The following is a 27,559-nucleotide window of genomic DNA, read 5'->3' as shown; positions in this document are numbered from 1 at the left end:
AATCTGTGCTTAGCAATCCAACCTCTGACCAACAAGCAGGAAAGTATATCCAATATGTTTAATAAAGCTGGGGTAAAGATGAGAAACAAGACCAGTACAGCACCCCAAAACTCTGTAGATCTAGTTCCCAGCTCTGGCTTCACCTATTACATAGCAATAGTGCCTCCTCCCTCTTCCATTCCCTGTACCAATCGCTTTCTTCCACTAACATGTATTCTAGATCCATCTACAACTCAGGACTTTGCAGTCTCTCCCACGCAAGTTGGGGCAGATGGCCTCCCAAAAAGCCAGCCATGTTCCCCCTCTCCAAATGATGACTTGGCAGGTTTTATACAAACACTTAAGTCAGAAATAGCAGCCCTAAAGTGTATGATAGGCAATCTTGTGGTTACTGTGGGGCGTCTCATGGAAGAGAGGGGAAGAACACCTAGAGAAGGAATCACCATCCCAGTTTTGACCAACACCCCGACTCTGGCACCCATTGCTCCTACTATGCCTCTTCTCTGAACTTTTTATGACTAATTTACCTCAATCTAACTCTCGGGGGGGAGGGGAAGGCTCCTTGATTAATAAAGTCATCCACTGGATTTGCTATAGTAGAGGATGTCTCTCAGTAATTAGAAAAGATATACTTAGGGCCAGGTGGCAAAGGTCTTCAAGCTCACCATCCAACTGTATTGAGCTTATTTTATAAAATGGGCAGTTAGCTTATGACTTAGTGACCCTAGAACAAAGAACAAATTTTCCGGATGGGTCCATTATGCAGTTCAAACTCGAACCACTGCTCCCTTTTTGTGTGTCACACCCCCACGCTGTTTTAGACGATGGCACTGCTTGTTCTAAGCTAGATTGACCCCTAGATCCTGAGGCACAGGCCTCCTACAATAGTTCCAATAGCTGCCAAGCTCCGACAACTATCTCCGTACTATCAGTTACTCAGTGGATATGCCTGACCAGAAAGACAGAAAGGCCCCTACTGTACCACCTAATGATGTTGCACTAGCCACCAAGGAAGCCTGTTGACTTTCTACAGGCTCCTTAGATTTCCAGGCAAATCTTCCCTGACTGCCTAATATCATGACTACTTGTCTGAAAGCAAACATCGTTTCCTGGAATGTGGCAGGTCTTAAATCTAAACTTCAATTGCCTCACTGGAATATCTTTACTGAGCAATATGACATATGCATTTTCTAGGAAACCTGGCTAGCCGAACATGCCCACAAGCCTGGTTATGCAACCTACCACACACACCCTATTTCTAGTAAGGTGGGCGGCCCATTGGGGGGCCTCCTAATATGGGTGAAAATTGCACTACAGTGTGCAGTGAAATTGCTACATACCGATAGCTCTGATATTCTTGGCAACAATCTCAAGGAACCTGGGACCGCTATCACTGACATATTCAACATCTCCACTAGGGGTGCAAGGGGGCCTCACTACTCTGCCACCTTGCAGTCTCTTGAGACTCTGCTGGGTGAGAGACATCTTAAACATGCCCTAATTGTAGCTGGGGATTTCAATGGCACTTTCGAACCCCTCGGTCCGGTTAACATGGCTGATTTTCTTGAAGAAGATAACCTATTTCACATACGTAGGTTTGAGCTCCTCTCGTAAACCCCTTCACTGCCAGGCCTTTTCCTGCCTCAGGTGCCAGGCCTTTTTTCGGCTATTTGGGGAAGTTCGTGCTTATGCATATAAGCTACCCATGCCAAATTTGCTTCCTTTTTTCCAACATCCTAGGGATTCTAGAGGTACCCATAGTTTGTGAGTTGCGCTGGAGGAGACCAAGAAATTAGCCAAAATACAGCAAAAAATTCATTTTTTTTTAAATGGGAAAAAAGGGCTGCAGAAGAAGGCTTGTGTTTTTTTTCCCTGAAAATGGCATGAACAAAGTGTTTGCAGTGCTAAAATCACCATCTTTCCAGATTTCAGGAACAGGCAGACCTGAATCAGAAAACTACATTTCTAACACAATTTTGGCATTTTCCTGGGACATATCCCAATTTTACTATTTTTTGTGCTTTTAGCCTCCTTCCAGTTAGTGAGAGAAATGGGTATAAAACCAATGTTGGATCCTGGAAAGCTAAACATTTCTGAGAAGTAGACAACATTTTGAATTCAGCAAGGGGTCATTTGTGTAGATCCTACAGCATTTTCCTACAGGAAATAACAGCTGAAATAAACAAATATTGAAATTGAGGTGAAAAAACAGCAATTGTTCTCCATGTTTTACTCTGTAACTTTTTCCTGTGATGTCAGATTTGTTAAAGCAATATACTGTTACATCTGCTGGACTATTCTGGTTGTGGGAATATATAGGGCATGTAGGTTCATCAAGAACCCTAGGTACCCAGAGCCAATATATGAGCTACACCTTGGAATGGGTTTTCATTCTATACCGGGAATGCATCAATGCATTTGGTGAAATATAAAGAGTGAAAAATAGGTATCAAGAAAACCTTTGTATTTCCAAAATGGGAACAAGATAAGGTGTTGGGAAGCAGTGGCTATTTGTACATCTTTGAATTCCGGGATCCCAATACTAGCATGTGAATTACATGGCATTTCTCAAATCGATGTCTTTTTTACACACTGTCTTACATTTAGAAGCAGAAAATGTAGAGAAAGACGAGGGGCAATAACACTTGTTCTGCTATTCTTTGTTCCCCCAAATCTCCCAATAAAAATGGTACCTCGCTTGCATGTCTAGGCCTAATGCCCTTTGACAGGAAACCCAACATGGACACATCACATTTTTACATTGCAAACTGACGTGTTTTTTGGAAAGTGCCTAGCTGTGGATTTTGATCTCTAGCTCAGCTGGCTCAGCTCAGGAAAACCTACCAAACCTGTACATTTTTTAAAATTAGACACCTAGGGAAACCCAGGATGGGGTGACATGTGGGGCTCTCACCAGGTTCTAATACACAGAATCCTTTGCAAATCTCAAAATTTGGCCAAAAAACACGTTTTTCACACATTTTGGTGACAGAAAGTTCTGGAATCTGAGAGGAGCCACAAATTTCCTCCCACCCAGGTTTGCCCAAGTCAATAAAAATGGTATCTCACTTGTGTGGGTAGACCTAGTGCCCGCGAAAGGAAATGCCCCAAAACACTATTTGGACACATCAAAATTATCAAATACAAAACTACCTGTTTTTGTGGGGGTGGGGCACCTGTGTTTTAGCTTCAGGGCTCAACAGCCATACAGGGAATCCTACCAAACCCTGACACTTCTGAAAACTGGACACCTGAAGGAGTCCAGGGAGGTCTGACTTGTGTGGATCCCCCAGTGTTTTCTTACCCAGAATCCTCAGCAAACCTCAAATTTATCTAAAGAAATCAAATGTTTCACCGCAGCAGGACAAATCACCCACCATCAAAAATTCCCCTCAGACTCCTGGTAAAAATGATACCTCACTTGTGTAGGTAGGTGAAGTGCTTGTGACAGGAAAGAGCCAAAAACATGTTGAAATTGAGGTGGAACCAAAGTGGGTCCAAAAGGGCAGTTTGAAAAAAAATACATTTTTAGGGCGACAAGTGGGGCAGAATTTTTAAAGATATAGATGCAACAATGCTGGGAAGTAGGAATTTTGTGGATTCCTGCAGATTCCGGAAGGTTCCATCACAAAAATGTGGGAAAAATGTATGATTTCAAGCAAGCATGATTTGCAGGGCATTGTAGGTAAGAAAATGGTACAGGATGCATGTGAAGCACACCACCCAGGACTTACCCAGATGTTTAGCTTTCAGATGTGTCTAGGTCTCGTAGACTTTTCCACATGGCAGCGTCCTAAAGTCTAAAAAGTGCAGCCCTCACCATTCCAAGTGGGAAGATTTTGAGAGCTCTCATGGCCCAAATGTGAACTTGAAACCCAAAATAATCAAATGTCCTCTTGCTTGCTGTGGGATAAGATGTTTTAGTGTTTGGGGGGAATTCAAAGACTGTTACCCCCTTGGGTTGGGGTGGGGGCATAACCATGCCCATAATGGTTGGTAGCCACCACCCCACTATTTTGTTTTTAATTCCCTGGCATCTGGTAGGCTTTCTGCCCCCCCCCGGAGTGGATTTGGGGTAATTGCCTCATCTGCCCACCGGTGAGCAGAACAACTTTGTCCCCATTTATTTGGGATGGGGGTAGGGCCATACCCCCAACTTCTTTTTTTGGAAAAAAATTCTTCCCTGGTCTCTGGTGGGCTTTCTGCCCCTTTTGGTGGCAGATGGGCCTTCTAAAAATAGGCTCATCTGCCTCCAAGGGGGGCAGAAATGACCAGCAGTAATGTGCCCCCATGAGGAGCGACCCTTGCCCAAGGGTCTACTCCCCCAAACAAAACACAGACACACACACAAATACACACACACACCAATCCCTGGTGCCTAAGTGGTTTCTGCCTAAAATAAATGTGCCCCCCCAGGGGAGTAAACCTTGCCTAAGGGGTCACTCACATTGCATGAAATTGGTGCATAAAAAATCCCTGGTATCTAGTGGTTTCTGCCCCCCCTGGGGGCAGATTGGTCTATGAAAAGTAGGCCAATCTGCCCCCAAGGAGGGCAGAGATGGCCTAAAATAAATTTGCCTCAACTGGAGCGAACCTTGCCTAAAGGGTCTCTCCTCATCTGATTATTTTTTTTTTTTATCCCTGGTGCCTAGTGGTTTGGGGGCAGATTACCCTAACAACAATTGGTTGATATTCCCTCAGGAGGGGCAGAAAATGGCTACTAACAAATTGCCCGTGTGGGGAGTGGCCCTTTTTAAAAGGTCTGCTCCCTTTATGCATACATCCTACAAAACAAAACAAAACAAAAACACAAATCCCTGGTATCTAGTGGGTAGTTCTGCAGCCCGATCTGTGTGATGCTCACCAAGACCTGAAAGGAAAGGAAGGGCGTGCTGCCCCCTTGAGCCGGTTGCAGGACTAACTGGTCTCGTCCTCGACACATGGCAACCGTGGCCGAGGACGAGACCAGCTCACCCTAGGCACCCTGGGATTTAAAGAAAGAATGTCTTATATTGCTTTATCATGGGTAAAGATATTGTCAGGGTTGAACCTTCTTGATTTTGATGAGAACAGAGTCAACTATATCTCTTGATGTGTCATAGACTACAATAGTTTATGACGGATCTATGCCCTTCATTTGTGCTGATATCCCATTGTTGACAAGCATCCAACTTACAGAAAACAAAAAAGTTCTGAGATTTAAACATTTTCAAAAGTTTTCAAAGTAAGTGAAGAATCTCCAAAGATTTCTAAAAAGCTAACAACTACTGCTATCAGCAATCTAATAGGATTTCAATTTTCTAACACTGCTGTTGTTTTATATTACTGCAATGTTGTAATTAATGTTCTATTCCACCTTCAGCCGGTGGTTGAAAACATTGCTCAACACAAACAGAAGCCTTTATGTCAAGCTTTGACAAATCTTTTCAATTTAGTACATACAGAAAAACTCATGTGTAACAGTACTGTATTTATACTTTATATGGTTGACCACTGTAGTGGTTGTACACAGTTCACTTTGAACATACAAGATGCACAGGAGTTTTTAATAGTAACCCTACATGTGTTTGTTAATGAGGGACTTGCAAATAATGATTTCTTTTCAACAAACTATTCATGGAACCATGTATAAATTGTCAGGCTAAAAAGACTTTCAGTCAGAGTGATTTGTTTACCTTGCAGATTAAAAGGCATTGTCATTTGAAAAACTATTTGTGAAAGCTGTACAGAACAACTCCTGTCCAGACTGAACATCAGAACTGTTGTCTACATTGGTTGTAAAACATAGTTCAAAATATTCCATTCTCATGCTACAAGTATGAGGCACTGATAGTTGCAAAAACATTGCTGATATCACCAACTTTAAAGCTGGCTAGATATCAATTAAAAAGAAAACTTACACTACTGTGGCTAATGTTTGCTAAACTGAACACTTAATCAACTCTGGCCACTACACAGTCTACTTTAAATATTAATCTGGCTGGACTAAATGTGATGATGCGTCTCTTAAAGTAAAGCACTATGTCATATTTCTACAACCAAAGTTCAAAAGGAAACACTATTTAGGAACATATGTAGATATGAATAGGTACAGCAACTTTAAAGGTAATATTTCTTTGTTGTTATGTGGCCTACCAAGGATAACAACCATGTAATGATGTACTTTCTCTAATAATAATAAATTAATGTTAAACAAATAAATGCATATCAATGTGCACTATATACAATTGTTGGTCTTATGCATATCAGACATGTAGGGTTTTTCATAAACCTAAGTGGCTTACTTTTTCTCCAATATTATGTTTGGGATTGCATTTCATTAAATTAAACACACTGTTAGTATTCTGATGTATATACATTTTATATACTACATCAGAATATATTCGGTGTAAATTTAAACCCCATTATAAAAAGTACGTCCTTGACAGAGGCTCACAAGAGCACACAGAAAATACTGCCCCCTTGGACTTAACACAAGGGATTGCCACCTTGACTCTGGTGAGTTCTTGTGAGATGGTCGTGAGAGTAGCTGTGAGAAAGTGGGTTGTTGGTTGACAGTGATGCGAGCCCTGGTCAAACAAAAGCCACAATTCCCTGCAAGGTGAACAACAAGGAGTCACTAATTTAACCTGTGTCTTCCCATGGCTGCTTGGAACAAGAAGCAGTCAGGGCGAACCTAGAGGCAATGTGATAAGTATTTATTCAACACCCAAACAACAGTGAAAACGGTGAAAACACAACAAAATAACTATGCCAAACCAATTTAGAAGAAAAGACCCAAAGGACCTCAAGAACTTCTGGCCTATCTCCCTGCTCCGCTTCCCGACAAAAGTAATTGAGAAGGCTGTTAACAGACAACTAACCCCCTTCCTTGAGGAAAACTGCACCCTGGATCTATCCCAATCCAGAACAGCCCTCAACGCCATCACCGACAACATCAGAACCATACTGGACAACGGCAAAACTGCGGCCCTCATCCTCCTTGACCTCTTGGCCACGCTCGACACCGTCTGCCACCACACCCTATGCTCATGCCTCAGCAATATAGGAATCCGCGACAGAGACCTGGACTTGGTCACCTTCTATCTCACCTGCAGAACCCAGAGAGTCTGCCTCCCCCATTCTGTTCGGAGGCCACCAAAGTCATCAGCAGCGTACCCCAGGGTTCGTCCCTCAGCCCGACCCTCTTCAACATCTACATGGCCCGCTCGCTAATATCGCCCGATCCCACAACCTCAACATCATCTCATACTCTGACGACATCCGGCTGATCCTCTCCCTCACCAAGGACTCAGCCAAAACCAACCTCCACAAAGGAATGAAGGCCATCTCGGAATGGATGAAGAGCAGCTGCCTCAAACTCAATTCTGACAAGACGGAAGTCCTCATCTTCTGCTCCACCCCCTCCGCATGGGATGACTTCTGTTTGCCTGCCACTCTCGGAGCCGCTCCGACTCCCACCGACTACGCACGCAACCTAGGATTCATCTTGGACTCCTCATTATCCATGACCCAGCAAATCAACACAATCTCCTCCTCCTGCTTCAACACCCTCTGCATGCTCCGAAAGATCTAAAAATGAAAACCCATGGAAACCAGAAGAACAGTCACCCAAGCCCTCGTAAGCAGCATACTGGACTACGGCAATGCCTCTATGCAGGAACCACAGCCAAACTCCAGAAGAGGCTGCAATGCATCCAGAACACCTCTGCACGCCTCATCCTTGACATCCCCCACCACTGCCACATCACAGACCACCTGAAAAACCTGCACTGGCTCCCAGTCAACAAGAGAATCACATTCAAATGCCTCACCCACGCTCACAAAGCAATGCACAACACTGGACCAGAACATCTCCCCGACCCGACATCTCCACTCCGCTAACCTCGCCTTCGCAACAGTCCAATGCATCTGCAGAATTACAACAGGCAGTAGATCATTATCGCACCTCGCTGCCAAAATACAGAACACTCTTCCCACCCACCTGCACCAGAACAAAGACCTCCTTATCTTCAGGAAACTTCTCAAGACCTGGCTGTTTGAGCAGTAGCAGTACCTCTCCCCCTACCCCCCCTCTCCTCAGTGCCTTGAGACACTCACAGGTGAGTAGTGTGCTTTACAAATTCCTGATTGATTGATTGATTGAAGGTTCAAAATAGTTCCTCATATTTGGAAAATGGACATCTGGGCACATTTACCACCAAAACCAAGGATCCAGGAGTGGATGTTCTGGGGGTTCTGGACTCACTCAGGCTGGGTCCAGGTATGGGTTCAAGATGTTGGGAGCCTGTTATGTCTCTGTTGCTTTGAACAGGAGGTCAGCTAAACTAGGCCTTGGAGTCATTTCTTTAGTCCTGGGTGCAGGTAAAGTTGCAGGGCTCCTTAGCAGGGCTGACCTCTGAAGGTTCAAGGCAGGGTCCAGGCATCAAAACTGTCTTTCCAGGTAGAGCATCAGTCTTGTAGAGTATACAGCAGGCCACAGCAGCGGCAGTCCTCTGAGAGTCCTTCTGCAGGTCCAGTAGTGAACTGAAGAGTGAGTCTGAGAGGCCTATTGTTATACCCTGATGCCCTGAAGGGTTCTTTGAAGTTCCAAGAGTTTCTTGCCTCCCCTGCCCTGGCTCCTAGATTGCTGCACTGATAATACAGTGTTGTTAAACCTATTGTGTGGTGTCAGAGCCCAGACTATTTATGTGTAAGTGGGGCTGTGCTTAGCTCCACCCCCTACCAAGTCAGTTAGTGGCCCATTCAGGCTCTGCTAATCCCACTATTGTATGACTGTCTGGCGTGAATTCACAAAGTACCAACTGTCAGTTGCACCCAGTCATGTGACCCAAGGCAGGTTACCATCACAGAGGGCTAAGAGCAGGAAAGTGCCAACTTTCTAAAAGTTGCACTTTCAAACTTGTAATGATACATTTGAATTAACCATTAAAGATGGTTTATCACTACAAGTTAATGGGTACCAAACATTACATAGCTATCTCTTCTGGTTTATGAATTACAGCTTATTAAATATAATAAGGAATTCCCAGTGTTATCCTATGGGAGGGTGTAGGCCTCACAGCACTTTAAAGTGAATTTGGGAGTTTTTCACTACTAGGACATGTAAAACTTAAAAGTACATGTCCTACCTTTTAATTACACAGCATCCTGGCCTACGGTCTACCTAGGCCCTACCATAGGTGTGATATATGTAATATGAGGGAAGTTTAAGGCTTGGCGAGGGGTTTTAGTCGACATGGTGTAGGACACTGACTTCAGGCTGCAATGTCATGTAGGTGGGTGGCACAATAAGTGCTGAAGGCCCTCCGGTAGCATTTAATTACGGGTCCTGGGTAAATGGTATACCACTTCACTCTACAAGGGACTTACATGGAAATTAAACATTCCAATCAGGTAAATGTCAGTCAAACCATGGCTAAGGGAATGAGCAGAAGCACATTAGCACTGGTTACCAGTGTAAAGTGCACAGAGTCCTAAGGCCAACAATAAGAAATCCAGCAAAAAGTAAGCGGAGGAAGGGAAAAAGTTTAAAGGAGATCTTAAAGAGAGGGTCATTTCCAACATGACCACCCTACAGCCTAAAGCCAGGGTAGACTAATCAATATCTTGATGGACTCCCCTGTTGAGCAATAGAACATGGACACTGGCCTTCTACTGCAGGGACACTTGTCCGTTCAATGCCTCTTTAAACTCAGTTAGACTCCTTTTTATACACTTCTCTGACCCATGGGGAAAGCTTCTTCTTACCTGTGGACTCCATCAGTACAGCACCTAACCTTAACATGCTCACAGACACATCCCAGTAGGCAGACAGTACCACCATGGCCAATAGAGTGATGTGACCTATTCCACCCCTTGAGTTTGGCTTCTTTCTCCAACCTAAGGAAAACTCTGTTCACAAGTACCAACTTAGGCCACTGATAGCTGTCAGTGTTAATAGTTAGGCACCAGTCCTCCCTGTAGTCTCTGATCTCTGAAGTTTTCCGGGGGGCAGTAGCCCCAGATGTGAGGCATCCTTTCTCTACTTTCCCTCCAACCAGTTCAGGGGTGGTAATCTGAGATTGGCCACTCAGCCCAGGATCAGCAGTCTGAGGCTGTAAAGGGGTCATGTGTGAGTCCTACCACCCCCGATCTCTCCATCTGGGCTTCTTTACCCTCTACTTGGGAGTGGTATGTCCAGATGGCTGAGCTTTCAGGGCACCCTGGGCCATCACCCCACCTGACCCTTCTATCACCAGTGACAATTCATTCCCCAGAATGCCTCCTATAGAAATCTGATGATTATCTATGACCATTTTGTGGGTCTCCTCCCCAACCCACCCCACCCCACCCCACTCCAGGCATACCAGGGCATGGAGTGGACCTAGACCTGCCCCTGGGCCTGGGTTACAGTACACACCTGATGGTGTACTGCTCTGGGGAAATCATCCTTTCCACTACCATGGTCTGGCTGGCCCAGATGTCCCTCAGAGTAGTGACAGGGACCCCATTCATTTTCACCTGGTGAAATTGATGACTCCCACTGTCAGGAATCACAAGTTCACCCTCTAAGTCTAGAGGGAGATTAGGGCATCTTCTATTTCTTGCCCCGGGGGACTGCCTCCCCTTGAGGTGACATGGACCACTCCTCTAGAGTTGCCACCAGTGGGCGGTTCCTTTGGACAGACAGAGTCCCCCTGCTTGTGCCCTAGTTGAAAACATTTAAAGCAGCAGGTTGGAAATGGGCATCCTGGGCCACTGCCCAGTTTAACCTCCCTCCTTCTTCTCAGAAGGGATATCGGTACCCTTTCCTTCCACCTTACCCTGGGAGTTGTGTGGATCTCCCTTGACCTTCCCCTCCTTCTGCTGGGAGGACCCTGAGCCACCCATTTTAGAGTCGCTCCCAAGGACATTTTTGGACATCTGTGGTTGACTCAGCGGACCGCCTCCTCAGCAAGTTTCTTGGGGTCAGCAAGCTTGCTATCTACCAGGTGTTGGTACAGCTCTGTGAAACAGGCACGGAGCATGTGATCCCTTAGAATCAGCAAGTACAACCCATTGAAGTCATCTACCATCCTGTCCCTGACAGAGCCCTTCAGTGCCTTGCAGGCATAATCTATGAAGGCCACCGAAGTCTGGTTTGCGAGTTTGTGCTCTCCATGAACTGTTGCCTGTATTTCTCAGGGGTCAACCCAAATTTGGAAAGAAGAATGGTTTTCATGGGCGTATAATTGTTCTGACCTTCTACTTGTAGTGTCAGGAGTGTGTCCCATCCTACTATGGGCATGTACCTATGAAAACTAACCCAGCACTCCTCTGGAACCCTGTGTACCCTTTGGGTTCCCATAGGCTGAAAACCATTTATCTATATTTTCCCCTACCAGATAATTGGGTACCAGGCCTTTGAGTATGTGGACTCTCGCCTCTCCAGTCGACAATGATGATTCACTACTGCAATTACTGCTGGACTCCACTGGCTTAACTTTAAAATCCAGTTCCTTGCGTTTGAGTTGATGTTCCATCGGCAGTTTCTTTTCAGCCAAGGCCCTCTCAGCCTCAGCTTTCCCCTTCTCGGACTGCAGTCTGACCAGCTCCAGCTTGAGTTTCCTTTTCTCTTGCCTGTACTCCAACTCCACTTGGGACAGGACTCTTGAAGACGCACTGCTCCCTGCCCTATCCCTGGTATCCTGATTCTCATTCTGGGGACAGAGAGGCTCTTTTCTAAGCTCTGGGTTCTGGTTCTCATCCTCATTTAGTCTCAGGTCCACATCATCATCCTCTAGAGCTGCAGCTTTCATCCTCTTGACCTTGTGGGCAAAGAGGGCTACCTGGAAGCTTCTTGGTCACATTCAGCCCCCTCTCCTTGCAGAGCTTTAGCAGTTCAACCCTAGTGAGGTTGTCAACATCCACCAGTTCAATCTCCACGATAGTAGAGGAAGGCAGGAGTACTTACATTTAGAAAAAACAAATGGCAATGGAGGTTAAGGAGAATTAAAAAAAATCAGTTCTGATGCCAAATTGTTTATCTGGGATTTTTGTGTAACACAAATCTTTGTATGGTACTGCACAAACACAAGTCTTGATACATGCTGCTGAACATCAGGTAGGTTGTTGATTGACTGGGGTGTGAGCCCTTGTGAAGCAAATGCCACAATCCCTTACAGGATGAACCACAAAGAGTCACTAATTAAACCTAACCCAGGATAGCTTGACACAAAAAGCACCCAGGCTAAGCTTAGAGGCAATGTGTTAAGTATTCATTCAGCATACAAATAGCAATACAGTGAAAACACAACACAATGAACAACCCAAACAAATTTAGAGAAATAGAGAAAACGTTAATAATCTAATTGACACTACAACTATTAAGTTCCAATTAGTAGGGCCAGCATTATGATTTTTTAAAGGTTAAGGTTCAGTCAAGATAGCAAGTCCTTGGTTTTGGACAATGGACACCTGGACACTTTTAGCATCACAATCAAGGGTCCAGGAGTGGATGAAGATCTCCTGTGGGTTAAAGAATCAATCAGGCCTGGCCAAGGTGTAGGTTCAAGATGGTGGGAGCCTGTTATGTCCCAGTGGCTCTGACCAGGAGGCCAGCTAAAATCGCACTTTGAGTCACATCTGAAGTCTTGGGTGCAAGTAAAGATGCAGGGCTCCATGGCAGGGTGGTCCCCTGAACATTCAAGGCAGATTCAGGTGGAAAAGCAGTCCTTTCAAGTACAACAGCCGTCTGCTGGAGTGCACAGCAGGTTACTGCAGCAGGCAGTCCTCTGAGAGTCCTTCCGCAGGTCCAGTAGTGTGGGTTTGAGAGCCCTATTTTTATACCTTGGTGTCCTGCTCCTAGAAGTTGAGAGAAGTCTCCAGAATGGTTCTTTGAAGTTCTAGGAGTTTCCTTCCTTCCCTGCCCTGGCACCTAGCTGGCTACAGGGTCATTAAGCCTATTGTGTGGTGGCAAGCCCAGCCTATTCAGGTATAAATGTGGATGTGCTTAGCTTTGCCTCCCATTAAGTCAGTTAATGGCATGTTCAGGCTCTGCTAATCCCACTATTGTGTGGTATCTGGAAGGAATTCACAAAGTTCTCAGTTACGCCCAGTCATGTGACCTAAGACAGGCTGCATGCACAGAGGGCTAAGAGCAGGAAAAGGCCAACTTTCTAAAAGTGCCATTTTCAACTTGTAATGATAAATTAAACGTTACCATTATAGAGTGTTTATCATTACAAGTTCATAGGTACTACACATGACATAGCTACTTCCTCTCATTTCGGAATTAGAGCTTATTCAATGTAATAAGGAATCCTCAATGTTATTCTATGAGAGAGGTAGGCCTGACAGCACTGACAAATTGATTTGAGGTTTTTCACTACTAGGGCATGTAAAACTTAAAAGTACATGTCTTGCCTTTTAATGAAACAGCATCCTGCCCTTTGGTCTATGTAGGGCCTGTCTCATGGATGGCATATGTAATAAGAGGGAAGTTTAAGGCTGGGCAAGGGGTTTTAAATGCCAAGTCAACATGACAGTGAAAAATGCCTTTAGGCTGCAAAGACATGCTTGGGACATGTTTTAAAGTGCTAATTAAGTGGGTAGCATAATGTGTGCTGCAGGTCTACCATAAGTATTTAATTGACAAGCCCTGGGTGTATGCTATACAACTCTACAAGGGACATACATGTAAATTAATTATTGCAATCATGTATTTGTCAATCAAACCAACTTTAAAGGAGTGAACACAAGCACTTTATCACTGGTAAGCAGTGGTAAAGTACACAGAGTCCTAAGGCCAACGAGCAAAATATCTAGCAAAAAGTAGGAGAGAAAGGCAAAAAGTTTGGGGGTAACCCTAAGGAGAGGGCTATTTCCATCAGCCACCGATTATGCTGACCTTCCATGGCTCTCACAAGAGTCTTGTGAGAGATTTTAAGAAGGGAAAAAAGGAAAGCATATTGCAAACAACATAAAACGTTAAAGGAACTGGTTTTGTTAACAGTCTACAACTATAACATGTTTTGTATTTTCATATAAGTTTAATATTTTTTTGTTTGATTATTTTGTTTAAAAAGGTACAACAAAAATATACAACTTGAGATATAAACAAATATTAAGAGCATTTCTTTAAAAACAAAAACTAGAAAAAAGATACAAAAACACAACTACTGCTTAGGGGTCAGTTGTGCTCTTAAATAAGCTTGTCCTGGACAGACAAAAAAATGATCTTTTTGCACAAGCTGAAAAATAACTCTAATTATTCTTAAAAGCAAGGTTATTGTCTGCCTGTGCACTTAGAATCTGTGCAGGCACAGTAACTACTGGAGTATCTCCTGAAGCAAATGATTATGAAGTTCCTGTAAAGTTGTCTAAGCTCTACAGCACTAGCCAACATTGCTTGTGCAAGCCTTTGCAGGATCTCAGGTATCTCCACATTCCTGTGGTACCCATACCATATTGTTTATTTCTGCTTCCTGAGTTCAATGCTTTGCTGCAAAGTTTACATGTGATGTACTTTGTATAAACCTTTTTGGCACTTCATGTCAATGAAGAGAATTGCATCACTAAGGATTCCTTGGGTGACTGAGGTGGCTGAGCTGGTGCAGAAGCCCCTGGCCTTTTATCCAAATCAGATGGAAAGATCTTTCTTCTGAAAGAGAAACAGGATAGGAGAGCAAGCCAAATATGTCTCCTCTTGCCACTGTCCAATAGTGAAATATAGCAAAAGGAATAGAATCCTCTTCTTCTAAATAAAGATATCCACATGAACCAATCAGGATTCTTCCTTAGGGTATGTTTCCTATTTAGGCCCTCTCGCAAGTGTCTTGCAGGCATCTAGAAAGACCTTAAACAAATACTTCTTTTATATCTTCTATTGAACTGTACACTATTTATTTTTGCACCTTAAACATGTATTATGTTCTATTCTGTTACAAGATATAGTAAGGCAGTGTAACTAACTTAATTATAAATCTATGATCTCTAAAGTGGTGTATGAGAGCCAGTCAGAAAGGGCAGCCCCTTCGGAATCCACAAAGGAGATTGTATATCCAACTCCTGTGAGTGTCTTTCGAGAGCCATCATTTAAAAAAAAGAAAATATCCAACCATGTTTTATTGATTACTGTATTTTAGATTAGCATTAAATAACACATTATTTACCTTTAAAAACTCTAGATATTCACTGAAAAAAAACAAAGGTTAATGTAACGTTGTAGTTAGGTGTAATACAAATATATGTTTTCAATGAAAAAATGTTCAGAAATTTAGAAAGTCACTTAAAAAACAAAGGTCACTTAACTTTATATTTAGTTGAATTTCCCAGTGATGTTAACATTTTACATTTAAAAAACACACACATTTAGCAGTTATAGTTAACAGTACTAACTATAACTTGCTTCCCTGCCATGCACTGCTTCCGACCTCATACATGACATTATTCATGACATGTTCTATGACATAATTTATGAAATAATGCACACAAGAAAGGAAAACAAACAACAAAACAATCAACCCCCTCAACTTAGTGAATCCCAATTGTTTTTTTTTGTTAATTGCAATCACCCACTAAATCCTGCCTTGCTTTATCATAGGGCATGCTACAACACTCTGGTGCAGATCCACGCTCAGGGTGGAACAAAGTGTGTGAAATGGAGTCAATGCCCCAGTTTTACAAGTGATCCACTGGCAAAATAAATGTAAAACTGACTAAGAGAGCACCCATCCTAATTGTATTCTGGGTCATCTTTACAGCATTAAAACCTCTAGTTTGGGACGTACCTGGGAAGTTAGTGCCCTGCCCCCCTTTCTGCTGCAATCAACATGTTTCAGTCCTACTGTCACCACTCTGGGTCATTAGCCTTCATCTCCCCATTCTCAACTTAGAAATTAAACTTACAGATGTTAGGCTGGTAACGGGGATTTACCACAAACCAATGGACAAAATAGTCTGCTGCCCTTCCAGTTTTCATCCTAAATCTCTGAGACAGATCCTGCCTTATGGCCAATTCTTGCAAGATGGTACTACTACTGACTGAAATGAAACCCAAATCTGAATGTTCATATTTACAAACATCAATTCCTAGACTTGAGGTTACATATGGGATCCCCAATGCTAATAAAACTGTGGGGCACTCTCTCTTGAGACCCATTGTGGTCACTATACAGTGTGAAAGAGAACCATTGCCAAAAATATACTTTTTCTAGACCCTTGATTCTCAGGTTTACTTCTTATGTGAACAACACTTGCCATATGAACTCTAAGGTAGAGGACCTCATGTTCAGGGAGTGGTTGGTAACCATGGATGTGGAGGTTCTCTATACTAACATTCCTCAAGTGGAGGCATTTGAATCTTTAAAACAGTTCTTTATTAGGAAGCCGTGAAACTTCCAAATGCTTTCATTCCCCAATGTCTGGAAATCTTATTGAATGAGAAGTATTTTGAAGCGGATAGCAACCTCTGTAAACAAATCAAAGGCATAAGTATGGAGGTGGCTTATGCCCTCTCGTGTGGCAAATATATACCTGGGTCTTTTTGAGCAGAGCTGTATCTGTAATTAAATTGTATCATTCTTTAAAAACGTTAAGAATTGGCCACATACATCAATGATATTTTTTTCATCTGTGACGGGGACATGGACACCATCAACAAATTCATTGAATTGATTAATTCTTATGATGTCAACCTCAGTGTAGTTTCTAGAAATCTTGATCTATGAGGAAAATGGACAATCCCAGGCATAGCTATGTACTGAGCCTACTGCAGGTAATACTTTAATACACTGTGAAAGTTACCACCCACGGTGCCAACATCAGGGGATCCCATTTGGCCAATTACTCAGCAGTCAGAGGAATTGCAGTACTTTACAAGAATTGAAATGCACTTGTCCCAAGAGAGAAATTTCTTATAAGAGGGTATCTCAGGAGGCTCATACATGATTCATACAAAAAGGCCAAATACTGCGACTGTGAAAGTCTATTTATCAATCAATAGAAGGACAACCAAGAGAGCCTGGTTTGCGTGCTTAGGCAGCTCAATATTAATAACAAGGTGAGGCAAGTGATCAATGCACAGTGGCACATTTTGAAAAGCAGTGAGGACAGCTTCATCCCACCTCAACTATGATTTGCCTTCAAATGCAATAGCAACCTATGGGATAAACTGCTCAAAGCTAGAGTTCCTGACTGGGCTTAATTTGTTCAGAAATCCAAGTGGGGGATAACCCAATTGTAGGCAAACACCAATGTGTTCAAGGTCATCCTTGTGGTAGTGCTATTGTTTCAGATACTCTATTGTATGGCAATAAGAAATTGGCACTCAAGAACATGACCAACTGCAGGAGTAGTAATGGTATTTACTTCACCACCTCTCCATGCAACCTGGGCTCTGTAGGAAAAGCCAGTGGACAGTTTCGAGTTTGACTGATTGAACAACAAATCAGCCATTTGGAACCAAACAATTCAATCCCCTCTTGTTGCACATTTTCTAGAGGAGGCTCACACTGAGACCTACCTTAGATGGACTATTCTTGAAAAGATCACCACTGTTGATAGAAAAGATTTGAATGGGTGTAGGAAAGAAGAGAGTTTTTTTGGATTTTCGTTTTAGTCTCTGTCACTAAGGGCCTCAATGACAAAATACCCTGGGAAAATGCATTATAGCTCATTGTGTGTGTGGCAGCTATCTATTTTTTTGTGTAAGTGTGCCATTTAACGTTGGCTCAGGTAATCTGTAGGTTATAGGAGTCTAAAGGCGGTTTCTAAGGCTAGGAGAACATGTATGATAATACCCATTGTCCATAGTAAAAGGAGGTTGGGTTTTGTTTGTATTCTTTCTTCCCTGTTTTTAATAGCATCAGATATAGTTTGTCTAAGATGCTTCTGGCTGTTGTTGTTTTTTTACTTTGTTGGTGGCATCCATTTTCTGTAGGCAATCAGTGTGCTTTTGCCATAGGCCTTCATGTGTTCTTTGTTCGTCGTGCCTCTTTGCTTGCTGTTGTTGTTGTTTGATCATATGGTCTGTGGCCATTTCGTGCAGGCAGTATGTGTGCTTTTGCCTTAGACCTGCATGTGTTCTTTGTTCTCCATGCCTCCTTGATTGCCATTTTTGCTGTTTGAACATTTGGTGGGCAGCCATTTTCTGTAAGCAGTCAGTGTGCTTTTACCACAGGCCTCTTTGTGTTCTTTTTTCTCAATACCTCCTTGCTCGCTGTTGTTGTTGTTTGTCAATATGCTGGTGGACATTTTCAGCCAGCCACCTAGTGTATTATTAATCCCTTTTGTCCAGTTTTCAAAGACATTTTCACAGGACATTGATAGAAGAGGTCTATGCCAATTTCACTTTTTTATCTTTTTCCTTGATATCAGTTTAATGTGTTTGGGGATCATTGTAGCTTATGTATGAACAGTGTTTATAATAATATATGATTTTCCTTATGTTTCCCCTGCACCTCCTTGCCTCACAAAGGATTTCTCACAGGGCCAATGTATTTAACAACTTTTTCTGGCACATTTATTAGTCAGACGGTAGAATGAATTGTATTATTTACATCACGGTCAGTAAAATCTGGTTTCACCACATTGTAAGTACTGAACTCTGAGCTGGACTCGAGTTACTTTTGACAAGAAATTTGATGACGAGTGGACATCTATTTCGAATACTATGAAAATAGGTTTCAGTACTTTGAAGGATTACCTTACTGCAATGTGCCCAACTTCGTCAGAGTTCAGATGGGTCTCCCTGAACATAATGCACAGGGAACGAACAGCTAATGAGCTCGTATATATTTTTGTCATCAGGGAAAAGGTTTCCAAATCTTAAAGACTTGTGAGTTTCTTTCTAACTGTCCTCTTGTGTGCTGAGCAGTAAACAATTCTCTCTACACCGTCTTCGACGGGTGGATTTGGACAGCGGAGTAATACTTTCTGTGCCTCTGATTTGCCAAATAGAAAGGGACACGTATGATAAGAGTGCTCTATTTTTCATGTCAGTTCTTAATCCTAATGTCATGCTCCATTTTGCTCACCATGCATGGCTGCGTTATTGCTAACTAACCTTGCTGTTATACATGGCAAGGGACAAACAACTCTTTACAGGCAGTGATTAACATTATTCACTTTGAATGAAACCTGTGATTTATGTCCATTGAAATGTAAAGCCATGTAAACTTCCAGTGCTGCATTTCTTTTCTCAATGTAGGATGAGTCAAGAAAAAATGACAACTAGATTGGCATGGTATGCAGTGCATCAGGGAATTATATTTAATTAATATAAATATACTCAACATGAAAAACAGGCACTCACAGACCGTTTGAGCCATTTGACGCGCATTGCACATCTGCAGCTTTGCATTGGGGACAAGAAGTTTTGTAATAATTTTGACCTGCAGGCTGTTTATTGTGGACCCCCCTCTTCTGTTATCTGTGTGGGGGCAGATGCTCAGCATGGTGAGAGACAGCTAATTGGGATCTGCTGAAAGACAACACCAACCCCACTCATTCTTAACGTATGTACTACTTCCACTTACCTCCCCAAGGGAGAACTGGGCTCTCCTCCTCCTGAGCTGCATTGTGGCTTTCAACGTCACATGGCTGATGAACTTAACACCCAGTACTGTAGACACATGTCATCAGGGTGTGCTCTCCTGGGTCCAGGATCAACAGAGATTTATTTGTGCAGCGTTTCTGTTGTATGTTGCTGCTCATTGCTAAATTGAATCAATTTAAGACAAGGTGCAGAGGAAGTGAATATTAATTCTGCTTGGCAGAGCAAAGTGCTGTAATTTATTAGTAATTCTGTGTTAGAAGAGTAACACAGAATTACTGAATTCCTCCAATTCCACTGACGGAATTAAAAATGCCACCCACTCCTAATTTAGATAACAAACTTGTGATGGTGGTATACTATTGGCGGACAAATAACAGTGGACCCGTTCAGCATTGTACTATGGCTGTTGCTATTGGATGGATACTAGCAGCCCACACCTGATGTATCTTGGACAATTGTGAACACATGGAAAACACACTATAAAACACACTCTATTTCAGACCATGATCCTTTGCCATTCCACTGCTGACCACCAATCTGAGGATGACCTTGCCACTGAACCACCAGGTTATCTTCTTTTTATCCCTCTGTTTTTTCACTTTTTTCATAAATTTTGAAATCACTTCAGGGACACCAGTATATTTTTGTTTAGCACTATGGCAGGGAGGAAGAACCGAAGGAGAATTGAGAGCCATGGTGGATGAATTTATTAGAGTAGATCTATAATTCTTGGAGCACAAGTACAAAATACTACCATATCTCAGAAAAGGCAAATGTGGGATAAAATAGTAAACAGAGGGAATGTTGTAGATAACAATCTGCACACACAGGAGCAAATTAGGAAGAAGTGGAATGACCTGCAGGGGAGAGTCCATTCCATGGCCTCCAAGCATCACTTGGAGGCTCAGAGGTCTGGTGGAGGTTCTCCCAACCCCCATTATACCTCTTTCCCTGGGAGGAGAAGGTCTTGCAGAACCTACATTCAAAACACTTGCAAGGAATCCCTGTGGAGCGAAGACTGGTAAGTTTCACATATGTATGTCTCACTAATCACAAATGGAGTCCTCACCCTTAACTTAACTGTTCAGAATGTTAGTAGACACCTATTAAAACACACACACACACATACACACACACATATATATCTCTGTATATATATATATATATATATATATATATATATATATATATATATATAACTTCAGTGTCAAATGTCTTGTGTTATCCAAATTAGTCACAACGTGGTTGTATCCCCTACTTAACAATGAACAAAATGTATTATCAGATTGAGTGCTGTTCTCCATAGATCACCCCTTGCATTTGCCTAATCCCTTGCTTTATCTCAATGTAGGTTGTACAAAAAAACTGTTTCCAAACTCCTTCCATATGCACATTAAGGTATAGTGTGTGTAAGTGGTATCTTAACCTATTCACGTTACACACATATGTGGATGTACATATCTTAAATGTGTGTTCATTTTAATGTAGTAATTCAGATAGGTATGTGATACTTATATTTTTAGGACTGGCAATAGTGTTTAAAAATGACTACAACTAGCATCATATCCTGCATTTGACTCTGGAAAACAATAGTGCAATGTGATGTAGCTCAACCTCTCTTTCCTTACACAGATGCACACAAGTCAAAGCTTTATGTAGTTGACATTCATCCGCTTCATGGTATGTTTTAAAATTTCATCTGCTGTGTTGATTCAGTATGTTGTCACTTTCTTGTTACTCCATTGACTTGATCGACTTGCTTGCATAGTTCATAGTTTGTGTATACAAAGGTTTCCAATCATATTCTGTGGTATGCTGACTATAAGTGGTATTGCTACACTATTTCGTATGATGACTAATGCAATTCAATCTAATACGTTGTACCATGGTTTGTTTTTGAGGCTACTATGCATCGAACTGGCACAGTTCTCAAATCTCATCTCTACTGGTTGAAATGTATGTCTGATACATGAAATGTACACTTTCTAAATAACAGTTTACATTTCAGGCCATCTCTCCATCACTGTTACTGAAGTTTTCATCTGTGTACATTAACCTGCACGAGTAAAAAGTTTAAAAAAATACACAAAGCACTAAACATCCAATTAATCATATTTCTATTTTTTTTTAGGTTGCTCCATTTGTAGCTGAAGACACAAGTGAGGTACAATACAGACCTTTAGTGTTATTTTTTTTGCAATCCATATTAGGAACAACACCCAGGGCCGGTGACCACCGCCTGCAAGCAAAGACACCATCACTCCTTGCCTTCAGTGAGAACATCACTCCGGATGATGAGGGGATGCCTGACCCATCTGGTATGCCTGGGCAGACAGCTGCATTGAGTCACACTCAGCACACCTTCTATTCCAGCTATTTCAACAACTCACCCCATGGAGACTTCTATTTCCAGTGTCCAGAGGAACACAACTCCCATCTTGTGCCCCCCAGTCCTGGCTACTGTTGAGTAACCACCACCAACTTCAGTTGTGCCATAGCCCTGTGAGATGGGCCACACTGCCTCAAGGGAATATGGTAGTAGGAGTAGTGGTTGTGGGAGTGAATCAGTAGACCAGTAAAGTCAGACCACTGGAATCATTGTCACCCAGACCACCATTGACCGAGTCTTGGGAGCACTACAACAATCCAAAGACCTTATGGGCCAGGCCCTAACAGAGATCCAGGACCTTTAGCAGGTGCAGTGGGAGCATATTCTTAAGCTTCAGAATCACAACTCAAATTTGTACTCCTTGACTGGGGTGATATTTTACATTTATCATCACATATCTAGGGCTATTCCTGTACTATCTACTCCTGTCTGTGGTCCTTCAACATCAGAACAGAATACACCTTCCTTAGTGACTGACAAGAAGGCCCTTCCATAGCAGGAAACTGCTCTACCCTCCGCAGTCCTTGTACCTGTGCCCAACCCCGACTGCCAGAAGAGGATGGCAAGACCTCCATCACCACCTCCAGGAGACACCAAACCTAATTACCTCCAGTGTCGTCTGCCATTCACTCTGTGGACTATTCCATGACACATTTAGCTTTTTTGAGGACAGTTGCATTTTGTAAATTGGACTTCAAACAATTTGTGCTCAGCAAATAAAGTTCAATCCACCATGATGGACTTTAGTTTTTTATTCTTTTTCTTTTTCATTCTAGTTTCAAAGATATTGTTCTCATTTTTTACCAAAATAAATGTACATAAAACAAAGTCAAGGAGTGGTGGTGTATTTATTGTGGTAATTTATTTTCTATGTCTTCTGCACACCATCATTTTTAAGCCAGTTAAACAATATGATTCTAAAACAAATAATAGATACCAACTTGGTAATGTGTTTCCCATTTAAAAATATGGAAAAAGAAACACTGAAATCACAATAATTTGGTGTCATACATTTGTAGGTCACAAGTATGTGACACAATCAAATATGTTTTTCATAAACCATGCAGGCACCAAACAGTTGGTGCCACTTAGCAGTTGACACTCCAGAACCTTCACACCATGGAAGAAAGGGAATATTTCATAAAACCAAATTAATAGCACTCTATCATTGGTTCATGACCTCGGCTGGAGCCAGACACCCTGCCCTCACAAAAGGATTCCTACATCAATTATACCAATAGTCTACATCATGGTAGTAACACAAATTGAACATGACCATTTCAGGACACTGTGGCAGTGGCTGGTGCAATGTCACAACCATCATTTAGGGTTTTACTAAAAAAGAGTTTTTATCAACTATGAGGAGACACATCAACAACTTCCTACACTGAGCACAAGTTAAAGATTTAGCCAATGTGAAGGGAGATCGGTATGCTACGGCTTGACATATACATGTGGTTATAGCAAATTAAGCAGCACATATCCCCTTAGTGCTACATCCAACAGAAAACAGGTCTGATACAATCTCAAGAACTTCCATTCATTCACAGTTCAAGTTGTCTCTGTATAAGATCTGTCCATTCAAGTGAGTGTCTGTCCCAGGGTCAACCCATATTCCCTTTGTACTTTCCATTAGCAACACATCACTGCAAATGACAGAACTTTGAAATATCCACATGAAGATGACATGGTGAAGGAGCCTAAAAAAGTATAGCAAGGGGAAATGAATGATTTTCCATGTTTAATTTGACTTACATGATAAGTTAGGAGGACACATATACTTACCACAAGTCAATTTAATCTATGTCAATAAACACATTAGTCAATGAAGGGAAATGTTGGTCTGCAAACAACTTTACCTCAGACTTTCCTGAACAAACTATTCCTTCTAAATTATGATCATAGACTGATATGTTAAGTATGTCCCAAGTTGTTCTGTCATTGAATGTTACAATATGTAAGGCTACGCTTACACTCAGATGAAGAAGTGGTCAATGATATCTTAATGAAGGTCAATTCCTTCTTCTTCTCCATTGTAATCTTTTTGCGCATTTGAACCTCCTCGCCCGGTGTCTCTTTACTGTCTCCACCCTCTGCAATGATTGAAATGTTCTGTCCCAGGGCCATGTTGTACAGCATATCAAGCCATAGCATATTCCTAAAGTAGGATTAAAGCAAATGATCCTCAAGTCATAGTGTGCTTACCAACAAGCCACACCCTCTCAGGTCCAGGTTGTGATATGTTCCGGGGTATGGTGTTGTTCAGCAGTACAAAGGAATCATGTGTTGAACCTGGAAAACGGGCACACTCACTTGAGATGTATAAATCTGGTAAGTGGACAACTTGCACATTGATGGAATGGAAGTTCTTCCGATTGCGGTACACCTGTTACCTAGCATGTGGTGGCATCAAGACAATATGTGTGCCTTCAATTGCTCCAATCACATATGGTAGGCAACTGAAATCATAAAATTCTCCCTTCACGTTGGCCAAATTCTTAGCTCTTAGAAACTGGAAGAAGCTGTTGATGTTTCTCATCATTTAAGCAAGGACTCTTCTTGTAGCACACCAATGAAAGTAGGCTGTGACATGTTTCCAGATACTGCCACAGTGTATTAGAAAATCCAGTTTCTAAAAAATGAAGTACTCCCATGAGTTTCATTATTGGTCTTATTGCTGTTGTATTCCTATTGTGAGGCAGGAGATCAGGCTCCAGCAGCTGCCACAAAATCAGTATAGTTTGACTATTTAATCTGATTTTTATTATTATGTTCCTTTTCTCCTTCGTGGTAAGGTCTGGAAATGGTCTGAAGACCAGAGGATGTATTCTTCTACCCATCCCTGACTTTCACAATCAACACACATCTTATGTCTTGGTTAGATTAGGAACCTTTTTGTGTCATATACATACACTTAATTTTAAAACATTTTTGCAACTTCAAATCTGAATTTCTTTACATGTCTTTTTTTTTTTACAAATAATGTGTAAATAATATATTTGAAATATATTATTTGCACATTTTTTTTCAATTTTTTTTATACAATTACTTAAAACATAAGTATAGCATACACCGCAACTCTGTGCATATCAAACACAGTAATGGATAGCTTTTTAACGGGTCAGATTTTGTCAACAATGGTTTTGTACGTATCTGAGATTGGTATACAAAGTAGCCACCATGTTGTGTGCTTGTGATACACAAAAATCTTGCCGGACCTTGCCATCAGGACATTGATTATGAGGTGCCTGTCGGGAGTGTGTACGCCATGTACTTGTATGCAGCGTCTGGAAAACAGCTCACTTGCCTTCCAGCACTGCAGCCAGTAAAACCTCCTTGACTTGTATTGCTGTTACTGTCCTCTGGGAGCCAAAATGCCAGGCAAAGCAGGTAACAGGGCCCCTGCTTTCTTCCCTGAGGAACTGGAGCTACTCGCCTGGGAGGCCTTGTCCCTTTACATCCAGCTGGGATTCCAAAGGAACAGATGCATGTTTGAGTGGGAATTGTTTGTCAAAGTAACTTTTTTCTCCTTTGTACACAAACTAATTGCTCCCTTTTTGTTCATGAGTGAATTATTGTTATTGGAGTGTAGTTAACTGAATAATTAGGCTGGGTACAGAATGTTGTTTGACAATGTTAGAAATGTTTGTACATTGAAATGATAAGTCACCTGAAAGAATAAGGTACATTTTTGGTTCATGTTACTCACAATTCCAGGTCTCATTAGTCAAACTGCAGACCCTTTACTTCAAATGGCCCTTAGACACTGTACCACTAGTATAAGTGAAAACATACATCCCGTGTCGAAATAAGTGAAATGTAAAGTGCAATTTGTGGTATTGTTTGATGCTGTTCTGTAGAGTAAAATTAAATCCCATACTTTGAAATAAGAGTATTTGTAGATTTGTAGGTTTTAAACATGTCATGGTGCCACATATGGGAAAAGGTATTTCCTGTGCTGGAAGACTAAATGACACAGGTGCAAAATAATTCATACGAATATGTCCCATTACTACACATAGTTGTTCACACATTACCGAAAATCATACTCTCTGACACATGGCAGCTATTGCTTACTGCCCTTAGTCACTGTGGGGCATAGCTATACTCGGAATACCGGAATTGCGTCATTTTTTTTGGCGCAAATCCAGCACAAACCTAACTCCATATTTATACTTTAGCGCTAGACCCGTCTAGCGCCAAATTTTTGGAGTTAGAGTAATTTTTTACAGTGGAAACCTACCTTGCGTTAAAAAGATGCAAGGTTGGCGTTCCCGGGCAAAAAATGACTCTATGGCATTTGCGCCTTATTTATACTCCTGTGCAAAAATGATGAACAGGAGGAGGAGGGCCTTAAAAAATGACTCTAAGCCTGTTTAGAGTCATTTTTTAACGCCTGGGTCAGGGCAGGCGTTAGGGGACCTGTGTGCTCATTTCCATGGTATCCGACCATGGAAGCAGTCCACAGGTACCCTTCCCTGCACCCAGGGATGTCCCCGCCACCCTCGCCCACCCCTGGAGGGCACCCCTGGGAGGGGGGACCCACCTGCGGTAAGTACAGGTAAGTAGAGGTAGGTATTTTTTTTTTCATTTTGAAGTGGCATACGGGAGCCTAATTTGGGCCCCCCTACATGCAACTATGCCCAATGACAGAAGTCCCCTTGGTATGGATATTGGGCAGGGGGGCATGACTCCTGTCTTTGCTAAGACAGATGTCATTTCCATGGGGGTAGTGCGCTAGTCAGGTTAGAGTCAATATTTTTTACTCTAACCTGACTTGCACCATTCTTTGACGCACAATCCAGAGTCTTCCCTACAACTCTGCTACCTGGTTAGTGTAATTTATTTTTACGATAACCAGGCCGCAGTGCATTCCTTAAATATGATGCCCGGCTGGCGCGTTAGAAGGGTGTTAGCCGGCGTTAAACGTTTTGACGCAAACCTGTGCTGGCACAACAGATCACTGCAAATTAGTATTTCCTAGGAAATTTTAAATGTTTGAAAATAATCTGTACTGGATGATTTGGGAATGCATGTGAGCGATGAAACAACATTGTGTCACACCACTGCAGACAAATAAAATCACCCAAAACCTCTTTTGTTATTTGTACTCATCGATACAGGTCAACACCCATCACAGCGAGACATCTGGATGTCCCTCTCCAAGAAGGTGCAGACCCTGAGGGTCCATTGGTGGCACAGCCTGCATTGCAAGAAGAGGTGGGAAGACTTTCAATGCTGGACTAGAAAGTCCACAGTAGTCCAGCTGGCCAGTCCTCCAAACTAGACAGGCATGTGCGCTACACCCTGATGCCCCTAATAGTGCACATCCTAGTGCTGGCCTACCCGGAGATTGATGGGCAGTTGAGTGCCCACCAGCAGCGTCAAGAGGGTGAGTTATTGTTTTAAGCTATTCTTTTTGTTTAACCTTTTTTAGTTACAGCAATATTGTATGACATCAACATGATAGTTGACACACATTTAACGCACACAAGATTTCTTGAGGTGTCAGCTTATCCAATCGAAACTGAGTTTAGTGCATTGATTTCTGCTAAAGGTTGCCGCTAGATTCCTCATCACAAGCCAAGTACTGTTTTGAGCAGACACACAGCTGCATGTGAAAAAAGAGGTACCTGCATTTTTTCTCTGTT

Source organism: Pleurodeles waltl, chromosome 3_1 (genome assembly GCF_031143425.1).
Source record: "Pleurodeles waltl isolate 20211129_DDA chromosome 3_1, aPleWal1.hap1.20221129, whole genome shotgun sequence".
NCBI lineage: Eukaryota > Metazoa > Chordata > Amphibia > Caudata > Salamandridae > Pleurodeles > Pleurodeles waltl.
Note: the sequence above shows the minus strand (reverse complement) of the source record.